A 14770-nucleotide genomic window follows, 5' to 3' on the forward strand; every position below is an offset into this window, starting at 1 on the left:
AGGTTTGTTTAGCACTTTGGCCAAAAGGAGGCAGTGTGTGAAATTGCTCGAATTGTTTAACATCAGTTAATAAATACCTTTTCTTCCAGATCCTTCGACAAAAAGTTTTAAACTTCAACCTTGTTTTAAAGCGCTTTAAAGAGACTAGAAAAACGTGAATTTTTTGCTATAAACCCGCACTGGAAGCGCAGTGAAGCTGCGGATTCCTTCTTATGCACTAGCCCCCGGAATCCCTATTTAAACACTAGATGTGCCCGCGTCTTTGTCGCCTGAAATGTAATTGCCCACTCATATGCGCGTTTTTAAAAAACATACAATTTTGGAATTTTGGAATTTGACGTGCTCTTGTGAAGTGCACAGAATGAAGGCGTAAGATTGCGTTTATTAAGTAGATTTCAATTGCACACGTATATTAAAATTGTACAGCACCATCTGTTGAATTTTGAGATGAACTAATTTATTTTTTTTCAAGGTTGATTTATTTTTTTTAAGTAGCATGTCTTCCCGTGGGCCGATTGCGATTAAACAAAGCCTATATGTTACCGTAAGTTCGGCCAAATACTGTACACCTGTGAAAACCGCATTAAAATTCGTTCAGTAGTTTTGACATGATGCGTGCACAAACAAACAGACAAACGGACCAGACAAAAATTCTCCAAAAAACGTTGTAATGTGTTCTGTAACTCATATTACTGAATATATTCAGATATTTAAAAAAGTTATTAATCCTAGAGAGAAATTGCTTGTTCTTGGTTACAGTTGCTCACAGTTGTTATCCAGTAGAAAGAAAAAAGTAATTAATATGGGGAAAAATATAACATAAAATAAAAATAAAATACCTTATTGCACACTAAATGTACCCCAAGAGCACTAGTAAGTATTGCACAATTAATACAGTAATCTAATATATGTATGTATGTATTATTATTATTATTATGTAATATGTAGTATTACGATACGTATTGTATTGGTGTGTAATATTGTAATTATTGTGTTATTGTTACTGACAGTACACAGAGCTCTGGGATTTCTACCATCTTCAGGGTTCCATTAGGAATGTTCTAAAGATGCTGAAAAGAGTTTGCACAAACACTGACACTTTTTTTTAAAACACGCACACTTTTTTCCAGGATAATAATAGGTGAATGTCAATAATTGCGGATTTCATAAGGTTCCCTCCATCACCACCACTACATACCACCTTTCTCCTCTTATCTCTCCTTCCTGTCTCTCCCACTCTCTCTGTGTCTCTGTCTCTGTCCCTGACCAGTCTGTCGGCATCTAAATATCATCCGCCCACGTTCTGTTCACAGATGACCCTCTCTTATCCAATCCATTTTTCTCACACACACTCACACACTTTGACACAACGGCACCATCAGGCTCACTCTGCGTTTACATCCCAGCTACATGATTATGAAAGATGGCTATTAATGTGGCTCCTTTTTAGCGAGCTCGTTTTGGGCGGATGGGGAAGGCGTTTTTTTTTTTTTTTTTTTTCAGGATTACAACTCCTCGTGCATGCTCCAAATCCCGCTGCAAATTCAATGCGAAATTGGCCTACAGTGCGCTGAATACTGTCAGCCCCGGATGCACAGGGCTCATGGTGAAAAGGGTCATTTATATGGATTAGTTAATGTGCTTTTAGAGAGGGAGAGAGGGAGAAAGAGAGAGAGACCCTGTGGATATAGAAATAAGACTACTTTTCAGAATGATCACTGACCTGTTTTTTTCTCTCTCTCACTTTCTCATTCCTACTTTTTCTTTTCAAACTCTTTAATCGTCAATTTTTTGGAAATATTTTTTTTTATAGAAAGCTTTTACGAAGTGAGGACCGACTCTTACAGTTTGGAGGATTTAAAGGAAGTAAGTGTAGACGTGTTTGAAGAGTCACACACACACAATGCCGACCCGCCATCTTTTAAGTCTTTAAATTTGGTTTACGGCTACGTGCTGATCTTTGCACGTTTGCTCCCGAGTCCCGATTAAATCTGTCCCACTCGAAAGGCAGAACAAGGACAGCTGTCGAACCAGCTCCCTTATTTCAGACAACTTCGACATCTGCTTGTCCTTCAGCGCCTGGCGAGATGATTCCGCAGTTCATTTGCAATTAAAATGTCATCCAATGAGATCCTTTTTTTTTTTTAGGCCTGCAGGATAAAAGACTAAAGGATTTCCGATGTGTTATAAAATCTAAAACCCTACACTCAGGTCATGCCACGCTTCTGTCGAGATTTATATATATATATATATATATATATATATATATATATATATAGCTATGTCAAATTTTCCTCCTGGAACTTTTTCAAACGAAAAGGTTTTGTGACCTCCTGCCGAAACTGTGGTGCGCAGACATTTTCTCCAAATTTTGAGTGCTTTTCCGTTTTTATGCGGAGGCACAGGCACCGCTGAGTGAGGGAAGGCAGTCTGGCAGGGTTTGAGCGTTTGACACGGGCTTAAGACGAGACTGGCAGCCATTAGTGTCAGAAAGAGGCTCTTTCGGCAGAAAGATGTTAGCGCTGGCCTTGCTAATCCACCCCCAGCTACTGCCAGTTTAACACACCAAGGCTCTGTAATGCAACGATTTACACACTTCAATTTACTCCGGCATCCAACAGCTGAGAGCAGAAATACTCTCTCTCTCTCTCTCTCTCTCTCTCTCTCTCTCTCTGCTCATGTATACATGCATTATGGATGCTAATAGTGGTAAGCTACAGTACGTCACTGGATGTGGATGCTAGATTAAACGCTTTTAAAACTTTCGAAAGGAAAAAAAAAATCCTAATTGATTTCATTGTCAGTGAGCTCAGCGGAGTCGCTTTCCGCCGCAGCTGCCTTCTCGCCCTCCTGAATCTATCTCTCGGCGTCTTCGCCGTGTTCCCCCCCTCTGTCTGCTCTTCTGTCACTCTGCAAAATGACTCTTGCAGGATGATCCATCACTCGACACGGAGAGACGACACCCCCGCGCAACGTCCCACGAAGTCCTTTAGCATCTTTTATCTCCGCGCTAACTTTGGCGATCGTTCAGCCCACCATTTTGCAAGTTTTTTTTTTATCCCCTTTCTTATATATATATATATATATATATATATATTAAAATGACAGCGCGTTAAAATTCACTTGTAAAAAGTGAAAAAATATTAAAATATTCAGTACAGATATTCAGTTTTGCTTTGCAGGTGTATGTTTACATTGTGCAAGTAGCTTATTTTAAAGTAGATTTTTAAATCCAACCCATAACTGTTCATCGCTTTTACTTAACATTTTGATTTCACTCTTGGTGGAGGTTAACCTTCATGTAGAAATCTAAGTACTGCGAAAGTTTCATTAGATTCTGTCCGGCCAGTTTTGCGTGATGCCGTGACAAAATCTTGCTGGACAGACATACAGACATACAGACAGAACTGGTTTCTGGTAATTCAATGCATGAAACGCAAAGATATAATTAAAAGAGCAAGTTCTGACCGATATACAAACAAAAACTTTTGTATCTTTTATTTACTGTATATAGATGAGATACTGAGCTATCTTTTTTTTAATCTAGGCAGACACGTGTCCTAGCGGTACCTCTGTACAGGAAGATGTTTAAGTTGTAGAAGTTGTCAGGCTTAAAAAAAAAAAAAGGAAATCAGCAATTAGTTTTACATTTAAAATGTAATCAGAGCCATTTAGTGCAATCAGCGTTCCTTTACAAGCAGAGAGAGAAAAAGAGAGGGAGAGCGCGCGACACCAGGATTAAAACAATACACAGTAATGTTCATCACTGAATCTCATGCATGACGGAGATGTTTCAAGTTTGTTGGGTGTGGCCTGCTATGCAAATAAGCATGCTAATGAGCAGACCCAAACACAACCCTAATATTTCCCCATACACAGTACGTTAGGTCACAAGATCGCCGCATTGCCAACTTTTTTTTTCTTCTTTTCCTCTCACTCGCTTGATCTTTTCAGGTCAGCCTCGCCCACGTTCTCATTTATCCCACAGCTGTAATTACTCCTGCGAGAGCGGAATCATCAGTGATAATTATTTTTGTGCCGCAACTCCTCCTAATAGGATTTCCTCTCATCCCTCCCTCAGCAGCCCTCTGACACAAACGGGTTTGGACGTGTCGTCCCGGCGCGCCGCGGCACGCTGCTCTTTAGTTCATTATCAGACTCGCACTGACGTTCCTTATCACGTTAGCTGTTATTATTATTAAGATTATACAAGGGGTGTTCCATTCAAACCAGGACTTTTGATAGAACAGAATAACTAAACATATTATGAGAGTACACATTTATTTATTTATTTATTTATTTATTTATTTATTTATCTAATCCCATGCTACATTATTGCACTTGTCCAACGTTTCACTAGTGCTTGGATACCATCAAAGGCGAAAGATTTGTCAAGCTAGAGGTTCATGTCTGAAACGCTGGCCTCCCAGGAACTCCTTTAATGGTTCAATGACCAAAACGCAGTATACATACAGTATAATACAGAAAATGTGCGTGCCTTAAAAACTACTTTTAAAGTTTATGCAACATGGAAATGACTGGTCTCGCTTCCCTAAAAACATTCTGCAATTTTAATTACATTCAATTCAATTCAATTCAATTTTATTTATATAGCACTTTAGGTCTGGATCACTGGGATGATAGATCAATGTTGGAGAGGTGATTTTATTTGTACTCCAAAAATGGGCATTTTTCAGTGTTATATAGGTATATAGTGTTGCTTTAAACAATAATCATTGAAAAAGCAAATTATTCGTATTTCTTTATAATTATTGATACTGAAATTGGTGTAAGCCTTCTGTCCTATTCGTTATCACCTAAATGAGGATGGGTCCCCAGTTGAGCCTGGTTTCCCTTAAGGTTTCTTCCTACTGCCATCTCAGGGAGTTTTTCCTCACCACCGTCATTCTCAGCTCGCTCATTAGAAACAATCTGATCATTTCTCTCCAAAAATTTTTCTCTTGATTCTAAGATTTCTCTTGATTCTAGGTACCTGTTAAAATTGTTGCTTATATTGTTGATTTTTTTTTTGGTAAAGGCTTTAAATAGAAAAAAAAGCAATCTGTAGTGTCCGTAACCATGTCAAATTCGCATTGCGATATCTTAACAATTTTGCATTTTAGAATGATAGACTTTTTCAGGTTTATGTCTTTTTATGTGAAACCTAAATTGCACAAGGTCAATCTTAATGATAATTAAGATCATTGAAAGATTTGAGTTCAAAAAGGTTACGGACACTACAGACATAAAAGGGCATGAAATTGTGATAACCCAATTTTTAATTTGAAAGAAATATAAAAAAAAAAAAATGAAGAAGCATGGATCTGGAGATAATAATTAGCATTAAGTATTAGGAATAATGGTGATCCTATCTGAAAATTCACTTAGAGGAATCACTTTTTAGCGCCAATACCATGCTTTGGCTGCAAACTTGTTTAAATGGCTTGAAGTAAGATCAGGATTATGCAGCGAATGTGGTGATAACAAAGCAAAGTTAGCTTTTTATGCCTTCATTCACCACTAAATCTCATCACAAATCCCGGTTTGACTTGAACACCCCTGGTAGCTAGCGCAGGTATCCCAGAGTTTGAACAAAAGCGATTAGGGTGGCGAAAGAAGCAAAGGTCTGTGAGCTTGGGCTGGTATTTTCGGAGCAGGTTGTGACCGTGATACACACTGCTCGCCCCCTGCGTAATAGTTTTGTCTGGCTTGAAATCGATGTGTCAGGATGGATCCCAGAGCGCCTAACCTTAAAGTCGAAATGCTGTTTATCCACCACAATATGATGCAATTTTGAGCTCGAAACTGTGTAAATAAATACAGCAGAGAAATAGACGTTGCATTACAACCGAGCTTAGGTGAGGCCTTGAGTTTAATCTCGGGTAATCGATAGTCAGAAACCTGGCACTGGTTAAAAAGTCAGACGTATGCTGAGAAGCTGAAAAGCTAGTTCAATGTAAAGATAAATTTTTAATTAATATTATAATTTTAAAAAATGTCATAAATAGAAGAACAAATACTCATCTAGCGTGCTGCAAGTGCACCCTCTTGTGACGTAGCGCTCCGTATGCGCCAGCGAATCAAGGATTAAAGTCGACGCAGAACAGAAGAGGGACATTTTAATCTTTTTTTGTGCCCTCTTGATGTTCTCAAGATGAAAACAGGTCAGCTATGAGGATGACTGCTTCATTGGACGCAGCTCGGGAACTCTCAAGAATCTCTTACAGTGCATGGGAGGGCGAAAAATAAATAAATAAATAAATAAATAAATAAATTATGCATCGACGTGTAAAAGGAAAGTCTAAGCTGTCTGCACGAGCGTTCCCAGTTAGCGTGCATGAGAAAAAGAAATCACGTCCCTTGCATAGAGCTGAACATTTTTGTTCGATCATTAGAGCGAATCCTTAAACAAAAACAAATAAATAAATAATAATAATAATAATAAAAATGGTAACTGCTGCAGTGTAATTTGAGTCACATGTATTAGTGACATATACAGTATCTCATAATACAGTAGGATGGAGAAGTGTGTGTATGTGTGTGTGTGTGTTGGCTCAGTGTCAAGGCTACAATCTTTACTCCCTGATCGCTTAATTAAGTATTTGCATGTACAGTGGGGAATAGGTCAGTATTAAACATCTAAATCCTGCAGAGTCTGTCCAAGCACGAGACTAATCGATGACCCATGCAGTCAGTGCAGCCCTGATTGCCCTCCTGCCTGTGTGTGTGTGCGTATTGATAAAATGCTTGTGTCGATAGTTCAACAGAAATCCACCGCGGACACACAAGTAAGGTGAGCACGTCACACGATTTGAGTTCGGTATATTCCTGTTTATGAAACGGAGGACAACAAATAATGTGGCATAAGCAAAATCAAAAAGAAAGTAATTAACACCTCACAGTTAAGAAGGATTTCATGATGTTTTTCATCTACGCTGTTACTCAAGGACACAACCCATTTCACACCTCATCACATGTCATCTGCTCATCTAAACATGCTCGTACTTTTTCATCTGGTTTTGTTTATAGATCGTGAAGCTACAATGTGCAAGTTTAAATGGGTCCTGGAAGCACAGTACAAAAGCCCAAAAGGTTCCTAGAACTATGACACAAAGCTTAAAACGCTCCTTGAGCTACATCACACAGGCTTAAAAGGTTTTTGGAGATCCATCACAAAAGCTTATTAGTTTCTTGGAACTGCAACACACAAGCTCAAAAGTTTCCTGGAACTACAAACTACAACATCCAAACTCAAAAGGTTCCTGGAGCTATATTGCAAAAGCTTAAAAGGTTTTGCAACTACAACATATAGCTTTTATCACACAAGCTCAAAAGGTTCCTAAAAGTACACATGTTTAAAAGGTTCCTGGAGCTACAACACCTAAGCTCAAAAGGTTCTTGAAGCTACAACACCCAAGTTCAAAAGGTTCATGGAGCTACAACACCCAAGTTCAAAAGGTTTTTGGAGCTACAATACCCAAGCTGAAAAGGTTCCTAGAGCTACAACACCCAACCTCAAAAGGTTCTTAGAACTACAACACCCAAGCTCAAATGGTTCTTGGAGCTACAACACCCAGGCTCAAAAGGTTTTTAGAGCTACAACACCCAAGTTCAAAAGGTTCATGGAGCTACAACACCCAAGTTCAAAAGGTTCTTGGAGCTACAACACCCCACCTCAAAAAGTTTCTGGAGCTACAACACCAACCCTCAAAAGGTTCTTGGAACTACAGCGCCCAAGCTCAAAAGGTTTCCAGAGCTACAAACCTAGCTCAAAAGGTTCCTGGAGCTACAACACCCAAGCTCAAAAGGTTCTTAAAGCTACAACACGCAACCTCAAAAGGTTCTTGGAGCTACAACACCCAACCTCAAAAGATTCCTGGAGCTACAACACCCAACCTCAAAAGGTTCTTGGAGCTACAACACCCCACCTCAAAAAGTTCCTGGAGCTACAACACCCAACCTCAAAAGGTTTCTGAAGCTACAACACCCCACCTCAAATAGTTCTTGGAGCTACAACACCCAACCTCAAAAGATTCCTGGAGCTACAACACCCCACCTCAAAAAGTTCCTGGAGCTACAACACCCAACCTCAAAAAGTTCCTGGAGCTACAACACCCAACCTCAAAAGGTTCTTGGAGCTACAACACCCCACCTCAAAAAGTTCCTGGAGCTACAACACCCAACCTCAAAAGGTTCCTGAAGCTACAACACCTGACCTCAAAAGGTTCCTGGAGCTACAACACCCATCCTCAAAAGGTTCCTGGGATTCTGGAAAGTGTTCACCAATATAAAAAAAAAAAAATACAACTAGTAGCTAATTCATTTGGGGTAAAAATTAAGCAAACTAACTGTTACAGGTTTTTTTTCTATTTATTTAGGCACTAAATATTATTTTTGTATTTATTTATGTTGTATAAGATTTCATTTAGAGCTCTAAAAGAAATGTAACTGGCTGATAAGAAGCTCCACCCGCAACATATTTACCGTTACATAAACTGGACAGCTTGGTGGCTTAGTGGTTAGCTCTGCGTCTTGCACCCCCAGGGTCTGGGTTCGATTCCCACTTCGGGGTCTGTATGGATGTTTGTCCTGTGCTTGGTGGGTTTCCTCCGCGAACTCAGGTTTCCTCCCACAGCCCAAAGACATGTAGATTAGGTTAATTGGCATTCCCAAATTACCCGCAGTGTGTGTGTAAGTGTATATGTGTCTCCTGGGATAGGCTTCAGGCCCCCCTGCGACCCTGTATACAGGATAACGCGGTGTAGACGATGAGTGAGTGAGTGAATTAGATGAACTGAATCTACGCTTAATAAAAGACCTCAGTCTTTTAAGTATGTTCTGCTGCTGCAGCTGTGGCTGTTGTCTCTGAGCACTGCAGCAAATTACACAGATTTATTAGGCTCTAATGTCTTTAACTGCTCTTGACCCTCTTCCAGAGATCAAGTGGAGGCCAGGTCAACACAGCCATCCTGTTAATGTCTGTTCGGCGTTCGATAGAAGATCTCGCCCTAGTGACCGATTGAGATCTGGAGATTTAATGACGTTGTAAGTCTTTCCATTTGGAAAGCACGTAATGGAACCAGGATAGTAGGCGTTTCGAGAAAACAAAAGCTGCGCCAGTGATTGATGGTCACGTATTCTGATGGCCGATATGACGGATGAGAATCGTCCAGCCGTCGGAATATGGTATACATTGTTAGCAAGGCTACGCCGTATTGTGTATATACATTAATATCGTTCTGTATCTCATTACAGCGCTAAACACCTTGCCCTCAGATGGTTGATGAATTGTTTGATCCCCCCCCCCACCACACACACACACACCATACACACGCACTCCTCCCCAGCTCCATCTGCTCATCAGCTTAGCCCACAGCACTAGCTAATGAAGTATCCCCGTTTTTTTTATCAACAGCAGGTCTTTAATATCAGACAAGTCAAATTAAATTGACCTGCCTATTAAGCTGGACATGATGAGCTATCGCAGCAGCAGTCCTCTCCTCTAATCTCGTCTCCTAGTCTCCTAGTGAGTGATAATACCCGCTTTATGCTAACACTACAGGCTGATTTGCATTTGATGTTAGATACGGTCGGACATCGCGGGCGCCTACGCGGTTTATCGATCAGAGAAGGAAATTCTTTAGGTCGGTAATGCAATTATCCTTGCAGTGCTCCGTGATCATGATGAACATCAACATGTTTTACATATATAATACTCGATCAAGAACATGAACGGGAAATGGATTTTTATTTATAATGTTTTTTGTGGAAACAAGTACAGGAGGGCATAATTAGGTCACTCGTGCGTGTTATTATAGAGGAGGTGAATGTGTTCCTCTGAGGATAAATACTGTACCACCCCATGATTGAGTAACGATTTTCAAGAGACGTTCAGGATTCTCTTGAAGCTTCAGTCATACTGTACGCCGGACTTCCACCTTGATGAATCGTGTTTGTTTTATGTAATGCAGAATAAAATATGATAAAGGAGGCTGTTCTAGGAGAGTGATCAGGACTCTCAAAGCTTAGGCTGATAGGGCGCAAATAATTTAAAATACATCATCTATACCACTTTATCCTGTGTACAGGGTCCCGGTTGGGGGCACTGGAGCCTATAGGCCCCGGAGACTTAGGGCATGAGGCGGGGCACACCTTGGATGGGGTGCCAATCCCTCACACACTTACACATCATACGGACAATTTGGGAACGCCAATTAGCCTAATCTGCATGTCTTTGGACTATGGGTGGAAACCGGAGTACTTGAAGGAAACCCACCAAGCAAGGGGGTGAACATGCAAACTCCATGTACTCAAACCATGGTGGGAATCAAACACAGACTCTGGAGGAATGACAGAATGTCAGAATACTTAGGCATTTATACAGTAGGTACATTTGGAACTTGATGTTCTCAGTAAACCGGAGCCATGATTAGACTGCCTGTTTCACATCTGAAACACCGGCCTCCCAGGAACTCCCTTAATGACCCAAACATCTGGAAATGGCTTGGACTGTATGGGGGATGTGACAATAACTCCTGTAATGTGCAAGTGGTGTTGGTGAATGATTGTGCGTATAGTTCTTACAGTCAGATGCTTTTCTTACGCAAGTTGGCGACAAGTTATTCAGCAGTGGGTGCTGAGCAGTGGGTTCCGAGCCTCCTCGGCTTGCGTCGTGATTCACAGACGTACAGGCCTTTTTAAAATGTTTGCAACGTTTAAATGTTTTACTGCAGATAAAACTCTCATGACCGTCAATCAGTTTTACGCCTTCATGCATGAAAAATGCCATCACGAGTCCCGGCTTGACTCGAACGCCCCTCCTACAGTATTATTTATAAGACCCGAACCCAAGCGGTGTTTTATTATTGCAGGCTGTCGTTTAGGATTATTGAGTGTCTTCATAACCTGCTAATGCGGTTTATCAGCATCTCCGCAATGCCGGTAAACACCAGCAAGCGAATGATGGATTATCAAAAGACTCTCAGCAACAAAAAAAAAGTTAATTATTATTAGAAAGTAATTAATCCTGGACTGGAGATAATAGCTTTTTTTTTTTTCTCTAGGTAGGTAAGCGCTCTGAGAAATACGATCGTATTCGGTTAAAGACGAGCAAACGTTCAGGAATCCTTATCATGGCTCGTGGCATTTCTTGATGGCGAGGAGAAAATAAAAAAAAATGGCTAAGATGAAATATTAACTGGAAATATCACCAGGAGGGATGGGAAATAGATGGCTTTGGTGTTGTGGTCAGGGAAAGAGATTTACTGCGACTTTGCACGTGTGGATTGAAAGTGATTTTTATTTTATTTCTCCTTTTAGCCAGAATTCACTTGATTAATTGATGTCACTTGTGGAGGCATTTACTTATTCATCGTCTTGTGACAACGGTATTATAACAAGCAAATGATCTGAGGGAGTTCACACTGGAAATGGGTTATTATCTTGATTTTCTTTTCATCGACGTCCCTAAATCATTTTCGGATAGAATGAAGTTCCACAACTCGTGAAGTTCCTGCACACTAGACTAGATGGTAAAAATGGTTATGTTGTAGTTGTTTCTACCGAAAGAAGAAGCAGAAAAAAAACAAAACCCCAGCATGACCATCGATCGCTCTGGAAACCATCTATAATTACTTGCTTGTGCAGAACCGCGCATTAGGGTCAGTATTATCTCTGCCGTTTTCCAGGTCAGCGCTTCCGTTTCGGCAGCAGCAGTAATTCACCCATGTGTAAACACTGGCTTCAACCTTGGGGAGACGTATTGAGTCTAAGCAGCAAGAGAGACGCACCAATATATGTCCGCTGTCCTTCTCATCTCTTCGCTTCAGACGGAAACGAATTACCGTCAGCGCTGACGCGCGCCTCATGCGGAACAGGACTCAGTTTAATCCAGCTCGGCGGGTTTTTTTTCCGCGTTTGCAATTAGACTCCGAAGAAAGAGACCTGCGTGTTATCATGATCATCCCCGACTTTAATTATTTATACCTCTACCTGTTTGTGACACTGTCGCACATCCTATTAATCATGCAAATGGGTTTGTAATGTATGCAGGCTTCAAATTGCGTCTCCAAATTCACGCAAACTTGTTCTTGACGAGTTGTTCTTAAACATTTGGCCAAACGTGAATGAAGAACTTTATAACATAATTTTTATAATTGCACTATTATACATAAGTACCAATATATCAGCGCGGCAACCTCCTGGATTCTTCTCCAACTCTATTCGACTCAACGTTTATTGTGTTGTGGGTTTTTCTAGCATTTTAGAAAACCTTAAAAACAACGGAATTGTTTTACTTCTGGCTATCCAGATTCTAAAAGGAAAACCAGACAGACTCCATCTTGGAAAAACTGCTTACCTAAACTACTAAAATCATCCCAGTAAGCGGCTTAGAAATGTTAGAATCCCAGAATTAAGATCGGTCGTTTGGGGTCATCCCGCGTGCGTAATGTTCATGTTTGCCTTTTTGTTTGAGCTGCAAAATCAATTACCTCCCAATGGAATGATCACCTTAATGGGTAATCAATGATGCCCTGAATACTGAGCTCCCACAGGGATACACTAAGACAGGGCTCAGTGTGTGTGTGTGTGTGTGTGCTGGCTCCACTGCAACGCCTGACTGGATAGCGCTTGCCAAACAAAAGAGATGGCAGCATCGATTAAGCGTGTTTTTTTTCCTTACTCCCAAACGGCCGCAGTAATCACTCCGAGCTCATCGCATTCGGGGTTCGGCACAGCCGCTTTCTCGGCCCCCGACCGAACAGTACTGTACGTCGTACAGCTAATACAGCCATCGTCAGCCATTTTGACTTTGATTTAAAAGTAAAGCAACAGTACAGGGTGCACCGCGCTGATAACGTTATCTCATGATCTTGGCATTAGTCATGTGTGACATGTTTAACAGACAACCTGCAGAGACGGCGAACATTTCAAGGTCACGTTGTCGGTCTAATTTTTTGAACGCGGCCAGTCATCGGGAACGGTGACAGACTACAGTATGCATGTACAGTATATGCGCAAGAGACGGACAGATGACAGCATGAAAGAGACAGCTGACTGACACTCCATGGTGTGCATAACAAAAGTGCAGTAATTGTAATGGAAAAAGGGAATGAACAAAAGTTATTCGGGTGTCCTAATTTGGACCTCAAGCCTCTTTAAAATCAAACGATAGCAAGTTGCGCTGCAATCCATATAAATCTAATGCATGCTTTTTCACATTTTTACAGTATTCTGGCTGTCTTTCCTCATTCTCGTTCCCTGGCTCGCTTCTGGCCAGCACTCTCTGCATGATTAACATCCTCCCGTAATTGAAATAATTTGCATTCTAATGGAGGGCAATTAAAACCCCGGACAAAACAAACAGCACTTTTGAAGTTGTTTTTTTCCTAAAGAGCTGGGCGTCACGCTCACTCGGCCTCGCCGATTTCATCACGCAAAGCCTCTGCCGCTTTGGAGTAGACTACTTCTGCCAACAAATATCTCTTCTTTAATTAATTAGATCTAGATACTTCAAGTGGATCACTTCAATTCTATATACAGTGCAGGCATACGATCAATACAGTATATTAATTCTTGCACTCCATACTTGGCCGGGGCTCCTTTAGCATGAATTACTGCATCAATGCAGCAAGGCATTGAGGTGATCAGCCTGAGACACTGCTGAGGCATTATACTGTAGAAGACTAGGTTGCTTTGATAACAGCATTTAGCTCATCAGTATTGTTGGGTCAGATGTTTCTCATCTTTCTTTTGACAATACCTCATAGGTTCTCTAGGAGGATCAGGTCAGGTGGGTGGCTTCCCAAGAAATCTCATTAATACTGTATCATGAACAGCAAACTAGTTAGTGGTAGTTTTGGCACCATGGGCAAATGCTAAGCTAAGTCCTGCTGGAAAAGGGGAAACGGCATATCCATAAAGTTTTCAAAAAGTCTCTAGGAGACCTGGTAGACGGCTATGTTGACTTTGGATTGACAAAACACAGTGAATCAACACCCCAAATCATCCCCAGACTGTGGCAACTTCACACTGGATTTCAACTAATTTGGATTTTATGCCTTGTTACTCTTCCTCCAGACTCTGGGACCTTAATTTTAAATTTTACTTTCATCTGACGAAAGAACTTTGGACCACTGAGCAACAGTCCAAGTAAGACACTGCTGATGTTGTCTGTAGTTCAGGAGTGGCTTGCTTCTAGCAATGCAACAGTTGTAGCCTATTTCCTGAAGATGGATGTGCATGGTAGCTCTTGATGCGCTGACTCCAGCCTCAATCCACATTCTTGAATTGACTTTGCTTGGCCATTGTTTTTAAACCTGCCATATCCCTGCGTAACTTTTCCAACCATACCTTTTCATTCCAGTCAATTTTCCATGAACAGCTCTTTCAGCTCTGACCCACTGAGCCCCCCCTTGTGGAGGGTGTCGATAAGCGTCTCCGACAACTGTCAAGTCACCAATCTTTTCCTTGCATGTACTGAATTAGACTGAGAGATTCTCTATTAACACTCTATGAATACTACTGTATATAAATAGTACTTTACTTAAACGTGAAATGAAATTCTCTAGCACTTTTAAGGTACTGGTTTTTACATTTTTCAACAGCTGTAAGCGCCAAACGTTAAAAAAAAAAGTTTGATATTCCTTTATTAAGTGACATTTAACAAAGCTTGATTATATGACATTCAGTTTTTAATATGAAATTCCCAAAAAAAGTCCCTTTTCCAAATTGTGTAAATTTTGTGTGAAGTGTTGAAGGTATATTTATC

General features: G+C 40.7%; 1 protein-coding gene across 10 annotated transcripts in view; it reads left to right on the top strand.

The window, feature by feature from the left end:
* Nucleotides 1-14770, top strand: part of LOC128508646 (receptor-type tyrosine-protein phosphatase delta) — a 387353-nt gene that overhangs the window by 162606 nt on the left and 209977 nt on the right. The gene's annotated exons all lie outside the window — the stretch shown is intronic.

This window comes from Clarias gariepinus, chromosome 20 (assembly GCF_024256425.1).
Source record: "Clarias gariepinus isolate MV-2021 ecotype Netherlands chromosome 20, CGAR_prim_01v2, whole genome shotgun sequence".
Lineage (NCBI taxonomy): Eukaryota > Metazoa > Chordata > Actinopteri > Siluriformes > Clariidae > Clarias > Clarias gariepinus.